Here is a 16,279-nt window from a genome sequence, read left to right as displayed (position 1 = left end):
CTTAATTTCTTTTTTAAAGACCTATCCATAGACACCCATCACGAATATGTTAGCTGAAAAAAAAATTTTTGAATCAGTTCTATGTATGGAGTGCCCCCCTTTAATTTTTAAATTTATTAATTTTTATTCAAAATTCTAATAGCGGTTACCGAAATACACCATCTTACAAAGTTTCAACTATGTAGGCCCAACAGTTTCGGAAATAAATGGCTGTGACATACGGACGGACAGACAGACATGACGAATCTATAAGGGTTCCGTTTTTTGCCATTTGGCTACGGAACCCTAAAAACCCGAATCGACTACAAAAACTTCAATAAATATAAAAATATTTATGACGGAAGCTAAAGAACTATGTTAGTAACAATCATCTGAAGTCTTCATAAATATTTTGAGTAAAACCGAGTTCCAAACCTATGTACAAACATAATGTGTACAAAACTATGTACCTACTACGTACGTGTCGCGTTATCGCAAAATGGCGGAAACTATTCCTTATATCACACGCTGAGATGTCAGCGTCTTCTAACGTAACGCGGCATTGTGACGAGAATTTTATGAAACATTTACATTAAATTATGTGTTAGGGTTTATATTCTGATAAAACGTAAGCTGAAATCTGCTTATAGTAACTTTTCTTCTTTCTATACATATAATAAAACTGTAAGTGTTAAAAAAATAAACAGTAGGGGGAGTTAATTAGGGCAAGGGGAACTCGCTGCCCGACCAGAACCAAACCCACGCGTACGGCCTGTCGCATTCCACGTGCGCCTCAAAGAGCCATCAGACCATCACAGATGGGCCTAATAGGACTGATGCCTGATCAGGAGCTGCGAACTACCTAGTGGGTTTCCCGGGGCTCCAGCTCGAAAAGCAGGAGTAGGATCGGGGTGGTTTTTAGTCAGTAAGAGTCTGACACTCTCTCTCGCCTCGCCCAAGGTGGGAGAAGTCATTGGATGATTTTCCCCCTCAAAAAAAATAAAAAAAAATAAAAAGCGGGTTTACCGGAAATATAAGTTTGTGAAGTGTTAAATAACCCGCAGTGGACCTTACAATGTAACTGTACATATGTAGTCGAAATTAGCTTGAACCGCCATTATAAATATGAAAAATTGTGAAAGTTTTTTTTATATAATAATAATATGTCTAAGTTATATATTTAACCTTTTCAAAATATAACATGATACTATAAAATTAAATTGACAAAGTAGAGACAAAATGTCTTTAGAGAAAATATTTAAACAACAAAAAAATATCTAGCTATAAATATTCCGCACTTAATTATTCATAAGCTCAGTGGGACAAACTACGGGAAAATAATAAATTGTTTAATACAAGCCGTAGCCACGACTTCACCTGTGTTGAATATTAGTTTTATGTATAATTTAAGTGTGGGAGAGCCATGCTTCGGCACGAATGGGCCTGTTCGACCGGAGTGACACCACGGCCTCACAGAAAACCGATGTGAAACAACACTTGCGTTGTGTTTCGTTGTGTGAGTGAGGTTACCGGAGGTCCAATTACCTCCCTTGTACCCAATCACCGATTTCCCAACAACCCATGAGGTGATACGAGTGCTCTGCCTTTTTGGTGGTTAGGAATTTAAGCGTTCTTAGAGAATCGTTAATTGTTAATTTAGTATGTCTCACGATAGTTATATAAAAGAAACCTATGATAACATTATGCCTATTTTAATTATTATGTTATCGGCTTACTCACGTAAATGTTTGACGAGGAACTCGACTAGTTTCAAGCCATGCTAGAGATGGTGCGACAATCGCCGCGTCGTGTGTCGCGGAATGCTGCTCATGAATATGAGCCTCTAATAAATTAGTCATAATGATATCATAGGTTTAGGCTAATTTAGTATGTCTCACGAAAGTTACAATAAAATTATTATGCCTAATTTTGTCCAAATCTCTTCAGCAATGTATGTGTACGTTCAGTATGTACGTACTAAAGACATTCAGCTATGTAACTATATGTAATGGCATGATAAACAGACATTTATAATGTTTATGTGTAACATTAGTAGCGACGCTGAAAATACTGAAATTTTTCGTTTATTTTAAAGAGAGGACATTTATTATGAAAATACATTGAAGAAAAACAGCTGTTCCTTTCGGTTTATATTACTTTTTTTTACATTTGATGGGCTGACGTTTGGCCGCTATCTCGCCTGATGGTAAGTGATGATGGGGCCTACGATGGAGCACTATATTATTGTTATTTTCCTAATTAATTTAAATAATGTTTATTTGGTTCAGTGTTCGCTAATTTAGCAGTTGTGTATGGGATCTGGTAAAAGGCTCAGTCCAGTATATGGCAATAGGCTCACCCCCTATTACATGGGACTTATAACACAAATGGTGAAAAGTGGGTGTATATTGTATACCGGCATTACATGTCATGTTGTAATGAATATGCACCTCTGCCTATCCTCTCGGGGGATAAAAGGCGTGACGTTGTGTGTGTGAGTTTGTGTGTCTATGCATGGGATCTCGGGTTTGCTTGTTCATTATCATGATTAACATCATCATTAGCCTGTTCTCGTCCACTGCTGGACGTGGGCCTCTCCAATGGCACGCCACTGAGCTCGATCTTCAGAGCCTTTAGCCAAATGGCATTTAGCGCATGTCTACTTGTAGAATAGAAAACTAAATTGTACAGGATTGACATAAATTTTGACACTTGTCAGTGTCATCCCCATACATTGAGTTTTCTACTCTCTCTGTCGACCAACGCTAAAGAGACATTTGGCTAGAGGCACAGTTCTACGCATCCAACCACTACCAGCCACAATTACGTGCCGTAATTCTTGACGTGGTTGGTATCCAATAGACCACGAACGACGACATTACGTGTCGGAATGTGCACCTCTTTTTTTAAGGGCGGAAAATATCCAATGCCTTCTCCCGCTTACGGTAAAGTGAGAGGGAGTATCAGACTCTTCCTGACTAAAAACCACCCTGTTCCTACTCCTGCTTTTCGAGCCGGAGCTCCGGTAAACCGTTAGGTAGTTCGCAGCTCCGGATATATGTGCCTTTGGTTACCCTTTTGGAAATTAAAAGCCAATGAGTTTTATTACATTTGCTCAGCTAGGGCAATCAATTATATGTTTCAGCATACTTCTACCTACCCCTGCAGAACTTAAAATACGTAACGATATAAAATGCCAAATAGAGTAATTTCACACACACTTTACGCATCCACATTATTCAGCAATAATACACAAAACAAACAAACAAAATACAACTTTAATACAAGATGTATAAAGCTTATTTTAGTAAAACTGTTCTCATAGAAGCGTGCGTTTGAGGCAAAATGCATTTATGACTGAAATAAAACAGTAATGACCGCAAAATTCTAAATGTTTATGGGGTAATAAATAAATTGACAATAAAATAGGTAATCGTGTGAGTTCAATGTCTTTTAAACACAATCTATAGATATATCGCTTGTTATCCTACATGTTTTAAGTATATAGAGAACAATGAGTAATGTTTCTTTATGAAAAGGAGGATCCTTAGACCGGACGAGGTGATCGTGGTTGGCAGGCTTTAATGCCACTGTACAATGTACACCCACTTTTCACCATTTGTGTTATAAGTCCCATGTTACAGAGAGTGAGCCTATTGCCATATACTAAACACACTCCGTGCTACCACAGAGAAATTTTCGAAAAACCGAAAATATATATTTTTAATATAATCATTTATTTCAGACTTAGTCCATAAATTACATAAATCAAAATCACAATCAATAAATACAATCAATTAAATAAAATCAAAATAAAAATACAATTAAAATCAAACATACAATTAAAATCAAAATTAATCAAATAAAATAAAAACAAAATAAAAATATAAAACAAAAATAGAAATTAGAAAAGAGTTCAGCAATGCTGTTCCCGACCCGGGAATCGAAACCGAGACCTCATGCCTGGCAGCCGCACTCACAAAACAAGTAAAAAATATCCCCAATTTTAATAAGTCCCTTATAAAAATTAATCCCTTTTGTGGAATCAAAATTGTTTTCAGTACGGTAGCAATATTGTTTGTGTACTGTAACACAACTGTTTTATTTTATTTTGTTTTTGTTTTATTATGGCTCCAATTGTTTGTCCCTTCGCGAATTATACGAGTAGCTTTGATCGTTTTCTATTTTGAGAGATGTTTTGGCTGTGCTATTGTTTTGGATGGTATAAGGTTTGATTCGCTGGTCGTCACTGTGTTTTATGATTTGTGAATTGTCAGTAGTTCGGTTTTTTATAGGATAGGGACAAACGTGCTGATTGGTCTCCTCATGATAAGCGATCAGCGCCGCCCATAGACATGCAACACCAGAGGAATTAAAGATGCATTGCCTACCTTTAAGAAAAACCTTAACAAAAAGGAAAAGGCTTATTTCTTGATTTGAAGGTCATATCAGTTATGTATTTTATGTTTATAAACAGGAATTCATCAAGGAATATTTAAAATTCGTCACTAAGTGAAATTAATATAATGATTTGTGTAATAATTCTTATGTGTAATATCACTCATGGTAATACAAAAAATATATCTTTATCTTTGGTTTCTATAACCACGTCGGTTTTTAATGTGGGAGAGCCATGCTTCGGCACTGCTGGGCCGGCTCGACCGGAGTAATACCACGGCCTCACAGAAAACCGACGTGAAACAACGCTTGCGTTGTGTTTCGTTGTGTGAGTGAGGTTACCGGAGGCCCAATTCCCCCCTTCCCAATCTTCCCCATCCCCATTCCCGAACAACAACCCTTAAATTCCTAACTACCAAAAAGCCGGCAACGCACTTGTAACGCCTTTGGTGTTTCAAGTGTCCATGGGCGGCGGTGATTGCTTACCATCAGGTAATACGTCTGCCCGATTACCGGCGTGTTTCATAAAAAAAAACGCTACGAAACAGCACATTTACACGTCAACATTCTGAAGTAAAATAACAAATTCAGAAGTAATTTATAATAGTTTTAAAGAAATTGCTCGTAAACTTCTTGACTCTACACGTGACCAGAAGGCTGGGTATTTCTTCGGTCAGAAGATAAGCATTGCCATTCAACGTGGTAATGCGGCCAATCTTCTGGGAACGCTTCCTAATATGTATGGACAGTAATGCGGACAAGTACTTTGACGCCTAATGAAGGGATTTTTTTTATTATTTTTTCTTTGTTTTAGTTTTAATTTATTGTAAGTTGTACTCTTTGTTGTACGGTTTTATTTCAGAAGAAGATTGATTAAGTAAGTATTACGTTTGATTTACTTTTATTTATCATTTTTCTTTTACAAAAATGAAAACTTTGCAACACCAACATAATAAAATCATTTCCTTTTTTTACTACTATTTTCTTCTACTAGTTATATACACATATATATATACACATCCAATACAACACACTCCCAACAAAAGCATACCATAACACAACACAATACAATACAGTTCACTATCTAAAATATCAGACTCCGATATCATATTGGAATTGACGTAGCGACTGCTACGAAATATCGTAGCGTTCGTAGCGTCCGTAGCATCCAGCTACGCGCATCCACAGCCGTTAGTTACACTCCGTACGTCGTAGCGACAGGGTGTTCGCATTTCTCCTCTCGCTTTCCAAACTCTTTCTTGTGAAAAAAAAGTCTTTCTCTTATCGTCTTGAAGCAAAATATTATCATCTTGTACACAGTGTTGTTTGTGATTTTTTTTTCATTATGTTTTAACTAAACATCTCTTCGTACGAACAATTGTTATGTAATGAGTAAGTATATGTATATAAGTTTTTGTTTATGTATAAAAAAATAACTCGGAATAACTCAGTTTTTGTGGGATACTTGGAAATTCCGAGTTTTTTTTCGCACGGTCGAATATAAACCCAAAAGTACTTTGTTCGATTAAATATTTTAGGAGCGGGCTTTAAATTTTCGGTTGTCTGTTTTTTATTAATGAAATTAGAGGGATTTTTTAACTCGTTCCAGAGTTTTGGTACGATGTTATGTCATGAATTCATAACTGCGCTGTTATAGAATTATATTTTATGAAATAATCGTTTCGTGATCAAAAAATATTTCACTTTTGTTTTTACTATGTGACATAATTAATTCGTTTTAATTAAGTGGCGTAATTTGAGATTAAAATGTGAAAATTATGTCAGTTATGAAATTGTTTTCAGCGTTTTATTCCCCATGGTGTCATCATTTTCAGTGTGATTTCGTTCACATTCAATTTGCTGAACAAAATTAAACTTTGTTCGTATTTTTATAACGTATTAAATCGTCTATCATAATGTATATTTCATTTAAAAATTTAATCGAAAGAAAATACTATAATACTAGCTTTTGCCCGCGACTTCGTCCGCGTGGTTGTGTTAGTGGTTAGTGGTCAAAATACTGCCGAATGTCATGTAAAATCTGAATTACTTGAGAATATGTTACTGTTAGCATTTTTAAAGATATGTATTCCATATAGACCACCGATACATCATTTTATAATTATGATAAAACGGAGCCAATCATATATCCTATTCTTAGCCTATCAATAAAAAAATATATTGTTTTGTTGTTATATTCCATAAAAAAAAACATTCATGTAAGCATTACCTTAAGACAAACAGGGTTACTTCCGCATTAATAACATTAGTATGGTAGTAGGGATATTGGCGATTAAAATAAATAGGTAGGTACGAATCAAACGCGAGTGAAGCCACAGGCAACAGTATTAACAAAAATGACAAATTTTCTAGCTAACATTAATCTCCTCTATCAATCATTCTACGCCTTCAATAAACAATGTATTTTTTTTATTCTAGCCTATGTTCTTTCGTTTATCATAAAGTGTCTAAATACAAAGTTTCACTGTTACAGCTTTAAAAATGATGAATTTGCATATCAACATTCATCCCCCCTTTTTACCCATTCTCCCCTATTTTTTTGAAATAAAAGTAGCCTATGTTCTTTCGTTTATCATAAAGTGTCTAAATACAAAGTTTCACTGTTACAGCTTTAAAAATGACGAATTTCCTTATGAACATTCGTCCTCTATTTTTACCCAATGCAATGAAAAGTAGTTGTTCCTCAGGGTCTACCCTGTACCAAATTTCATCAAAATCGGTTCAATGGTTTAGGCGTAAAAGCATAACAGACAGACAGACAGAGTTACTTTCACATTTACAATATTAGTAAGGATAAATACATTCGATTCTCGTTAAGATGACAGTTGTCATACTATTACTACTGGAAGATTTTTCATATATTATCTAAATGAACAGGTGCATAAAATTAAGATAAATTTGAATTTTAAGTGCGACGATCTGATCAAAAGACGATGATCTTAGGAAGAAAGTTAATAAGTGATGATTTTCCAGGATATGTCACAAAAACATTATAATTTTGTCTGCACTATTATAAAGATTTGCTATATACCTATTTAAGCAAAACACTTCGATAATATTGTAGTGTGTTTTATACAGAAATAGCTGAAAATTCAATATATAAAACTTATGTGATATATATTGTGTTCAAAACGAATAGTTTTTTTTTATATATAATAATACTAAAGTAACTGTACTACTATAATAATAAAGTGACAATAATCAAACAAACACGAATAACTTTTAACATTTACTTTTATAAAACAAATCAATGCACAAATAAAACAAAAACGAGCAACATAATACATTTATTCAAACAATAAAACCTCATTTATTTTATTGAGTAAAATAATATACTCAATCTAATATAATAAAATAAAAATAAAAGCCTATTGTTGTCGAGTACAATTATTACTCTCATTCGTAAAATAAAATAATTCAAATAAACTTTAGTATATCACTTGGACTTATAAAGGTCCTACTTTATTAGGGGCCTTTTAATGTTAAATATGTAAGCAAAAAGGAATTGTTTGAGCATAAAATGATATATGGTTCTGCCTTTCGGAACCTTTTGCTATCGATTTTGAGTTCTGCCAATATTAGAATGTGGAACAATTTCTGTAATAGAAAATTTATTGAATGACTTTATGGTTTAAAAAAAGTGGCAAAGTAGTGTCATAATGTTAGACTGCGCAGTGGCTAACATTATATGTGTATGTAGATCATTTAATAATAAATTTGAACATTTTTAATATGATTTTTTATTTGGATCATGACTGACTAATAAAATATTACTTCTAATGTTTTAATTATGGTAAGAACACGTACTTTGTCCTTAGAGACTACAAATTCAAAGTTAAACACTCTGAATTTGTAGTCTCTAAGGGCAAAACATGTATTGGGTACTGACTAAAACACTAACATCTTACTTGTTTTCTCTATGTATAACACATACATATGCAAATAAATGACCTTTATCTTTATTTTTATCTTTCTCAATAGTTTATGACTGTCAATTACTTACTTTTTTTTAAGTGTTGCCTCACACTAGGATTTTCTCCTGTATCGTGGGCCCGTTTAACATTTTGTTATCATCTTGGCTGACGATATACGGAAAATGAGCCAAAATGGCTCTTTGAGCTAATTTGAATACCCTTCACAAATATGGCATTATAATAGTCGCGTCACATGTCCGTAACTTTCTTTAATTCGGTATTTATTTTAATTGATAATTTTATTTTTTTAATTTTCGGTTTTCGTTGAAATATTTAGTTGTATTATGTTTCTGTGGACGAGTACTACTTGTAGTTTCATTTAAATCATATGAGTGATCTCCATACTATATAATTATATATATATACGGTTTTATCAACGAACACTGAAGAAGAGGGGTAGTAACAACATAGTACATGTCATCTATGACTAGACAGTTTTGAAGAAAATTCATTAGTTAGACCCTTTTCAGGATTTCCAGACACCTAAGTATAGTACCAGGTTTTTGTCAACAACACACGTAATAATTTTGCTCTTTCTATTCTTGAATATAAGCGGTAAATCCCTAACAACTTATAAATTAATAACCCCTAAGGCCGGCAACGCGCGGGACGATCTCCGGTCAAAGAGCCATCAGACCACCACAGATGGGGCCCAGTAGGGCTGATGCCTGATCCGGAGCTGCGGACTACCTAGCGGGTTTACCGGGGCTCCGGTTCGAAAAGCAGGAGTAGGAACGGGGTGGTTTTTAGTCAGTAAGAGTCTGACACTCCCTCTCGCCTCGCCCAAGGCGAGAAAAGTCAGTTGGACGATTTTCACCCCTCAAAAAAAAAAACTGGACAAGTGGTCTCGTGTTCGATACCCAGATTGACCAAAATATTGCTGGGCTTTTTTCGGTTATTCGAAAATTTCTCAGTTGTAGCACGGAGTTTGAAATCGTGCCCAGTATATGGCAATAGGCTCACCCTCTGTTACATAGGACTAACGCAAATGGTGAAAAGTGGGTGTACATTGTATAGTGGTATTACGTGCTGTAATGTGCACCTCTGTCTACCCCTTCGGGGATAAAAGGCGTGACTTTGCGTGCTTGCTATTCTTGTATGTAAGTGGTAAATCCTCTCTTAGTAATCCCCTAGACACTCCAAGGAGGTTACATAGCGCAGCTTTTTACGAGTAGTTTTAGCTGTGCGTTGTCTGTCAGTCACTCAGTCACCAGTGGTGCTGCTGATTGATTGATGATCAAAGGGAATGTTTGACATTGTTCCTGAAGTACGTTTCTTGATATTTTACGCTTATTACCATTTTCCATAAACTTAGTCTATGTTTTTAAATTGACATGGTTACTAGTAACATCATTAAAACAAAAAACGGTATATTTACGATGTAAATATCCGGTCAACAACGCTTCTACAGTCATCAGATGCATAGCTTTATTCCACGACATAAAAACGGTCCGTGACAGTCTTTTGTTGGAATTCTCTCTATATAAAAGATGTTGACCATAATCTCCACACTTTTTTTTGTGGGATAAAAATCATCCACTGACTCTGACTGACTAAAAACCACCCCGAACCTACTCCTGCTTTTCGAGCCGGAGTCCCGGTAAACCCGTTAGGCAGTCCGCAGCTCCAGGTCGGGCTTCAGCCCTACTGGGCCCCATCTGTGGTGGTCTGATGGCTCATTCTTAGCACGGGTAGCTCGCATTCACACCCAGACTCACAATAATTACCAAGCTTGGCAAACAGGTTTATAGACTCACGTTTATCAGAGATCACTTTTGCCCAATCTTTGTTGAAATTGTAGTTCCTTAATCGGCTCTTATTACACCCACGGAAAGAGTAGGGATGATAACTAAATGTATTCAACTCTGACGTCACCAGTCACTTGAACAAAGGAAATAAAGCTATAATATAATTGACAGAAAGTCTATAATGCCACATCTGTGTTTTCCTCAGAGTAATTTTATTTATTACTATGTTTTCATACCCAATATTTACCGAAAGATATTTGGTGGCAAGCGAAAGATCGCGAATGTAATCCGAAAGATAAAAGATTTGAATAATAATAATATTATTTCGTAAAGTTATTTTATCAGAATCCGATAGTAAAGCCGTTTTACTCATGTTTTATTGTTATATTTAATTCGTGTGTTATTTTACTCTCTAGGCATAAAATAAATGCGTGTGTCTATTTTTATTTTTAGTGTTATTTTTATTTTTGTTTAATGTAGAATTGTGTTTGTGGTTTTTGAAATCGGGTAAGCTGAAACGAATGTCAAATACCAAAATTAAATATCACGATTCCGTGTTATTATTTAGGGATTGGTAGGTGTTTCTATTATTTTAAATTCTGAACCAGATTACTTAGCAAGTATGTTTACATTTCCATTCGTTAAAACATAATAATTATTCATTTAGTATGTCTCACGAAAGGAGATGGCTAAATGACTGACCCAGGCATAATAACAAGAATACGAATTTCACGCTAACTCGTATAATTTAAATATTCACTTATGAATTATTTTATGTTTAACTAATTCTTATAACTTGGTGAACAAAAATTAACAAAAATAAGTTTCATAATTGATTTTTTCTGTTGTGGTTTGACATGACAACACGGAAGTAGGTACTGCAAGCTATTATTAGGACATTAGTTTCCCCGAAAATCAAATCGAAATAATTAAACGAACATCAATTTTTAATAACGGTAATATAATGACTTTTTTCTGAAACCAAATAATTGAAAATGTTTTGATCGACACAAAATATATATTTTGTATAAGATTGCACAATCTTACTATATATTTTGTGTCTGTCCTTGGTTACTTTGTGTTCATTATCTAGTATAAGCAGAATTGTTTACCTATCTACCTCATATATAAATAACTTTCGGCTGAGGTACATCAAAACGCCTTGATAAAAGTTCACAGCAATGTTGTGGTTTGAAGTTTTTGTAACGTTGTTTGACGTAGGAGCGCTACTTTATTTTCAGGATTGCGCAGATATGCCAAGTTTCTGGACCTTCTTAATTACAAAATATCAATTTTTAATTATGCGGCTTTATTTATTGCTAGGTACCATATTTATACAATATTTATTTGTACGGGTTACGACGTCCATACTTTGGTTTAGCCATGTCCTTTACAATAAAATTATGTTTACATTGTTACTTTTGTGAGACATACTAAACTAATTATTATGTTTTTCGGCTTACTCATGTAATTATTAGACGATGAAATTGACTTGTTTCAAGCCATGCTAGAGGCTCATGAGCAGCATTCCGCGACACACGACGTATCGATTGTTACGCTACTTGTCATGAATATGAGCACTCTAGCAAGGCTTAAAACTAGTCAAGTTCCTCGTCAAATAATTACGTGAGTAAGCCAAAAAACATAATAATGAATACCCAAAAAGTATTTTGCCCGATCCGGTAATCAAACTTATCTCAAGCTCGATTAATACACAATAGTAAACCATTGAAATATCTATAAAATATTAACCATCGCAATATAAAACCGAATCGTAAATTACTAAATCATCACCTTTCAGTTATTATTCAGTCATATGTCGAAGGTTTTCGGGATTATTTCAGGAATATTTTCAGTCCCACGCGATAGTAGGGAATCATGAAAAATTTACAGCCGTGTATAATGTATGGGAGCTCGCAAGCCTATCTCATTCCATACATTTCTAATGCACATGAGACCAAACGCTGAAATTTTCATGTTTTCACGTAAAAACGTCTATAAAAGTTTGGTTTCTTACTATTTAAAAAATAGACTTTCTAAAAATATAGGTTAGTTATCCAACGCATGTGTGTCAATTGCCAATCATGTTTATTTAAGACCTTTAAAACAATTAACTTATAAACCACCTTTGCTCGAATGTGTCGTAATTAGTTTTATCACCAGAGACGTGCTGTGCTATGCTACGTTGCTGTGGCTGTATTTGCCTTCCACCAATCATATTCATTGGTACACTTAGCTTATCACTGGTGGAACGGACTCAGCTAAGCTATGTTTTTATATGGAAAGATGCGTGCTATGAATACCATCTCTGGTGACAAAATCACTAATTACTAATAGTGAAAACTTGTCACATATCACTTCCTTCTTAGTTAAAATTGTATAGCTGTTGGCTTTTCAATTTTGGATTTTCTTATCAAATATCACCTTAAATAAAAAATTAAATTTAAAATTTAAAAAACCCCCGACACAAAAACTTAATTTCCTTTAAAAAGTAAAAAATAATAAAAGAAACCTAATCTTAAAGTACCTAAGAATGTATTAATAACACCACTCTTTTTACGTCGGGGGTTAAAAATAACCAACGATTTCTAACAACTATCACAATAAACGACAATAACAATACTAAAACTAAAAATTGCCGCCTAATATTATGCCTTACTTTAAAATAACTACAAGATATAACGCTCTATTGTCATATGTATCGCTTTGAATTTATAAAAACATTGTTATCACTGTAATAAGCCTCGCAATAACGGTTATGAAATAGCTCACAAACTTAGATTACATTTGTGAATAAATGAAAGTATGAATGTGATAATTTTGAATATTTTTTTGGACTGTGAGTGTTACGTGTTATCACGTCTTATACTTTTAGGGGTAGACAGAGGTGATAGTGTTAGATGTAATACTTCAGCTAGCTTTGTAGCCAACATCTATACTAATATTATAAAGCTGAAGAGTTTGTTTGTTTGTTTGTTTGTTTGTTTGTTTGTTTGTTTGTTTGTTTGAACGCGCTAATCTCCAGAACTACTGGTCCGATTTGAATAATTCTTTTTGTGTTGAATAGTGCATTTATCGAGGAAGGCTATAGGCTATAAAACATCACGCTATGACCAATAGGAGCCAAGCAGGGCGGTTGAAACCGCGCGGAAGCAGCTAGTGTAATATAAAGGGGACTTTCACTCGATTAAGTGTGGGAGAGCCATGCTTCGGCACATATGGACCGCCTCGACTGAACTGACACCGCGGCTTCACAGAAAATTGACGAAAAAGAATGTTTGCGTTGTGTTTCGTTGTTTGAATAAGGTTTACCTAAGTTCTTTTCATAATATGACAAAGCATAGCGTTCTGATTATTATTATTTACCTAAAATTTTTGTTTTGTACCAATATCTACGTTTTACAAAATATATGTATTATATTCTATTCTATTTTAATAAATCGTTTTATATTCAAAATTCGACACACCCAAAACCACCGTAGTAAACTAAAATTGAAATTCACAATTGTATTTGATATTTTTAGGCAGAATGCCAACATTCTATTCCAATTTGAAGCAACTGGTACTAACACTGCCTGCACCTATATACATCTTTGTTTACATAGATATATAAATATTTATTTATTAATCGACCTTAAAAAAAGATCTCTATGTATGTATGTTTGTGCGCTATTATCTCGCGTTTGGATGAACTGATTTTGATGTGGTATTCAACAAAGTATTTTTCAAACTAGGAGGTATTAAAAAGTAGAAGCGATAAAAAAAAATGTAATGCAGTTTAGTTTCAAAATAAGTTTTATTTTGAACCTGTTTAGGGAACAGAGAGTAAAGTTCCCTAAACAAAGGAGGATCCTCCGACCAGGCGAGGTGATCAGCCTGGCGGGCTTTCTGCCCAACTGTTGTTCGTTGGGATTTTCTATCCGTGTTAATTCGCATGTAAACTTCATATGTGCGATGCAGGATATTTTGCGACGTCATCCATTGATTTGCTCGTCGATAGTCTATGTGCGACTTCTGTCATCTGTCACTTGTCAGAGTGTCGCCACACCTGTATCATTGGTCTCATGGTTACAAGCACGTCTGCTGACCAAAGCATGTTGTGTTCTAGCGCAGGACTAGGCATTATTTAGGCCTCTGGTAACTTCACTCACGCGACAAAACACATGACAAGCGTTTTTTGACGTCATTTTTCTCTGAGACCGTGTTTTTTGTTATGGAATAACGAGCAAACGTATTACCTGATGGCAAGCAATCAGCGCCGCCCATAGACACCCACCACAGAAGTCACAGGTGTTATCAAACTTTGACTGAGAACTTTGACTGCACGGTTGGTGCGGTGGCTGGGCAACTGGCTGCCGCGCAACGGGTAGCGGGTTCGATTCCCGCACGGAGCAACTTTTGTGTGATCCACAAATTGTTGTTTCAGGTCTGGGTGTCATGTGTATGTGAACTTGTATGTTTGTAAACGCACCCACGACACAGGAGAAAATCCTAGTGTGGGGCAACGTTTTTTTAAGAAGAAAAGAAAAAAAAAAGAAAAGAAAGAAACTTTTACCAACCTACCACCACTTTGCCCACAAACAACGATTACAATCACAAGACATACGACACTGACTGCCTTGTCGGCCGAGTGGTTGCAAGTGCGACTGCCGGGCAAGGGATCCCGGGTTCGATTCCCGGGTCGGGCGAAATATTACTGGGCATTTTTCGGTTTTTATAATTTTTTTTCAGTGGTCGGAAATGTGCCCGGTATATGGCAATAGGCTATATATATACCTTACAACATAAATTGTGAAATGTAGGTGTACATTGGCATTATGTGCCACAATATGCACCTCTGCCTACCCCTTCGGGGATTAAAGGCGTGCAGTTATAAAAAAAGACACGACAGATTAACGACAAGAACATATATCTCAATAACAAACAGATATCTCTTACTTTAAGTACGAATACTTAGCAAAATAAATTCCCCGCGTAAGCACTGTAGGCAAAGATTGATTGCCTACAAAAACATTATCATGAAAAGCATTGGATGAGATCAGAAATACATTTAAGTTTTATCCCTGTAAAGGTTTGGTTACAATGGACGTTGAAGCGGTTTGTGGTACAGTCATTTTATAATGTCACTGGTGCGTTTACAAACATAATTTAGAGGAACAAGATACAAGTCGATCATGGAATACATTGACCTTTTAACACATAGAACGGTGTGGTGAACACCGGTGACTGACGTTAGCGGAGGATTTGCCTTCAACAGTTTTCTATTGGCAGTCAAAGACTTAAAAAAAGGTAATTTAAAAAACTAAATAACCCGACTGCGTTTCTTTATAATATGAAAATGAAAAAACCCTAAAACAAGAAAGTCATCGTAAAATTTAAGCAGTCGGGACCCATTCTAAATACGAAGACATAGTGAGGGCACATACGGCTGGCTATCTAGAATGGGTCCCGACTTTTAAATTACCTTTTTTATTTTATTTTCTTTTAGTTTTATATTTTGATATATCTAGTGTCACTCTCGCAGTAAATACGAATCAAACGACCTCTATCAAGCTGAAATCCATCAAGCCGTTTAGGCTGCAGAGCGTGCCAAACAATTATACATACATACGTACATACATACATACATACATACATACATACATACATACTCTCGAAAAACACAACCCTCCTTCTGGCACAGTCGGGTAAAAACAAAATAGGTATCTGATGCGAAAATCACAACAATGCATTCTTCTCGAAAAACATTTAAAATTGAAAAAAAAGCTAGGTCGAAATGTAATATTTTTCTCGTCATATAATATGACGTAAGTGAATTTTAAAACATCATTTTCATCATCAACACCCTATTAAATGGCCACTGCTGGCAAAGCCTCTGCTCGCATTCAAACTTGTAATTAAAAATTATTAGCCCTTAGCCCAGGTTTCACTACGTTTTCCTTCACCGTTTATCACTGGTGTCTAAATAATCTTAGAAAGTACATATTACTCGGAAAAGGTTATATTGGTAGGTACTTGACGTTGGTAGGACTTGAACCAATTTTTAATCGTTTTAAACCTCCGGGCGTTGGGAAGTATCGAATCCACACCCTCATGCATGAGAAGCGGGCGCCATAAACCTCCGAGCCACCACGACAACAATGGCTATCCCCTATGTCC

General features: G+C 35.2%; 1 protein-coding gene and 1 long non-coding RNA gene across 4 annotated transcripts in view; one reads left to right on the top strand and one right to left on the bottom strand.

The window, feature by feature from the left end:
* LOC118280215 (synaptotagmin-7) overlaps nucleotides 1-16,279 on the top strand; it is a 670,807-nt gene that overhangs the window by 323,426 nt on the left and 331,102 nt on the right. Inside the window, exon 1 of one of the 3 annotated variants that reach the window (XM_050702066.1) lies at nucleotides 5,570-5,769. The exons of the other annotated variants lie outside the window; for them this stretch is intronic. The gene's annotated coding sequence lies outside the window, so the exon portion shown is untranslated. Of the gene's footprint in view, nucleotides 1-5,569; nucleotides 5,770-16,279 lie in introns of those variants that run through there. 3 annotated transcript variants of the gene reach the window in all.
* LOC126912022 (uncharacterized) overlaps nucleotides 1-16,279 on the bottom strand; it is a 345,442-nt gene that overhangs the window by 4,244 nt on the left and 324,919 nt on the right. The gene's annotated exons all lie outside the window — the stretch shown is intronic.

This window comes from Spodoptera frugiperda, chromosome 21 (genome assembly GCF_023101765.2).
Source record: "Spodoptera frugiperda isolate SF20-4 chromosome 21, AGI-APGP_CSIRO_Sfru_2.0, whole genome shotgun sequence".
Lineage (NCBI taxonomy): Eukaryota > Metazoa > Arthropoda > Insecta > Lepidoptera > Noctuidae > Spodoptera > Spodoptera frugiperda.
This window is presented reverse-complemented; position numbering and strand designations above follow the sequence as displayed.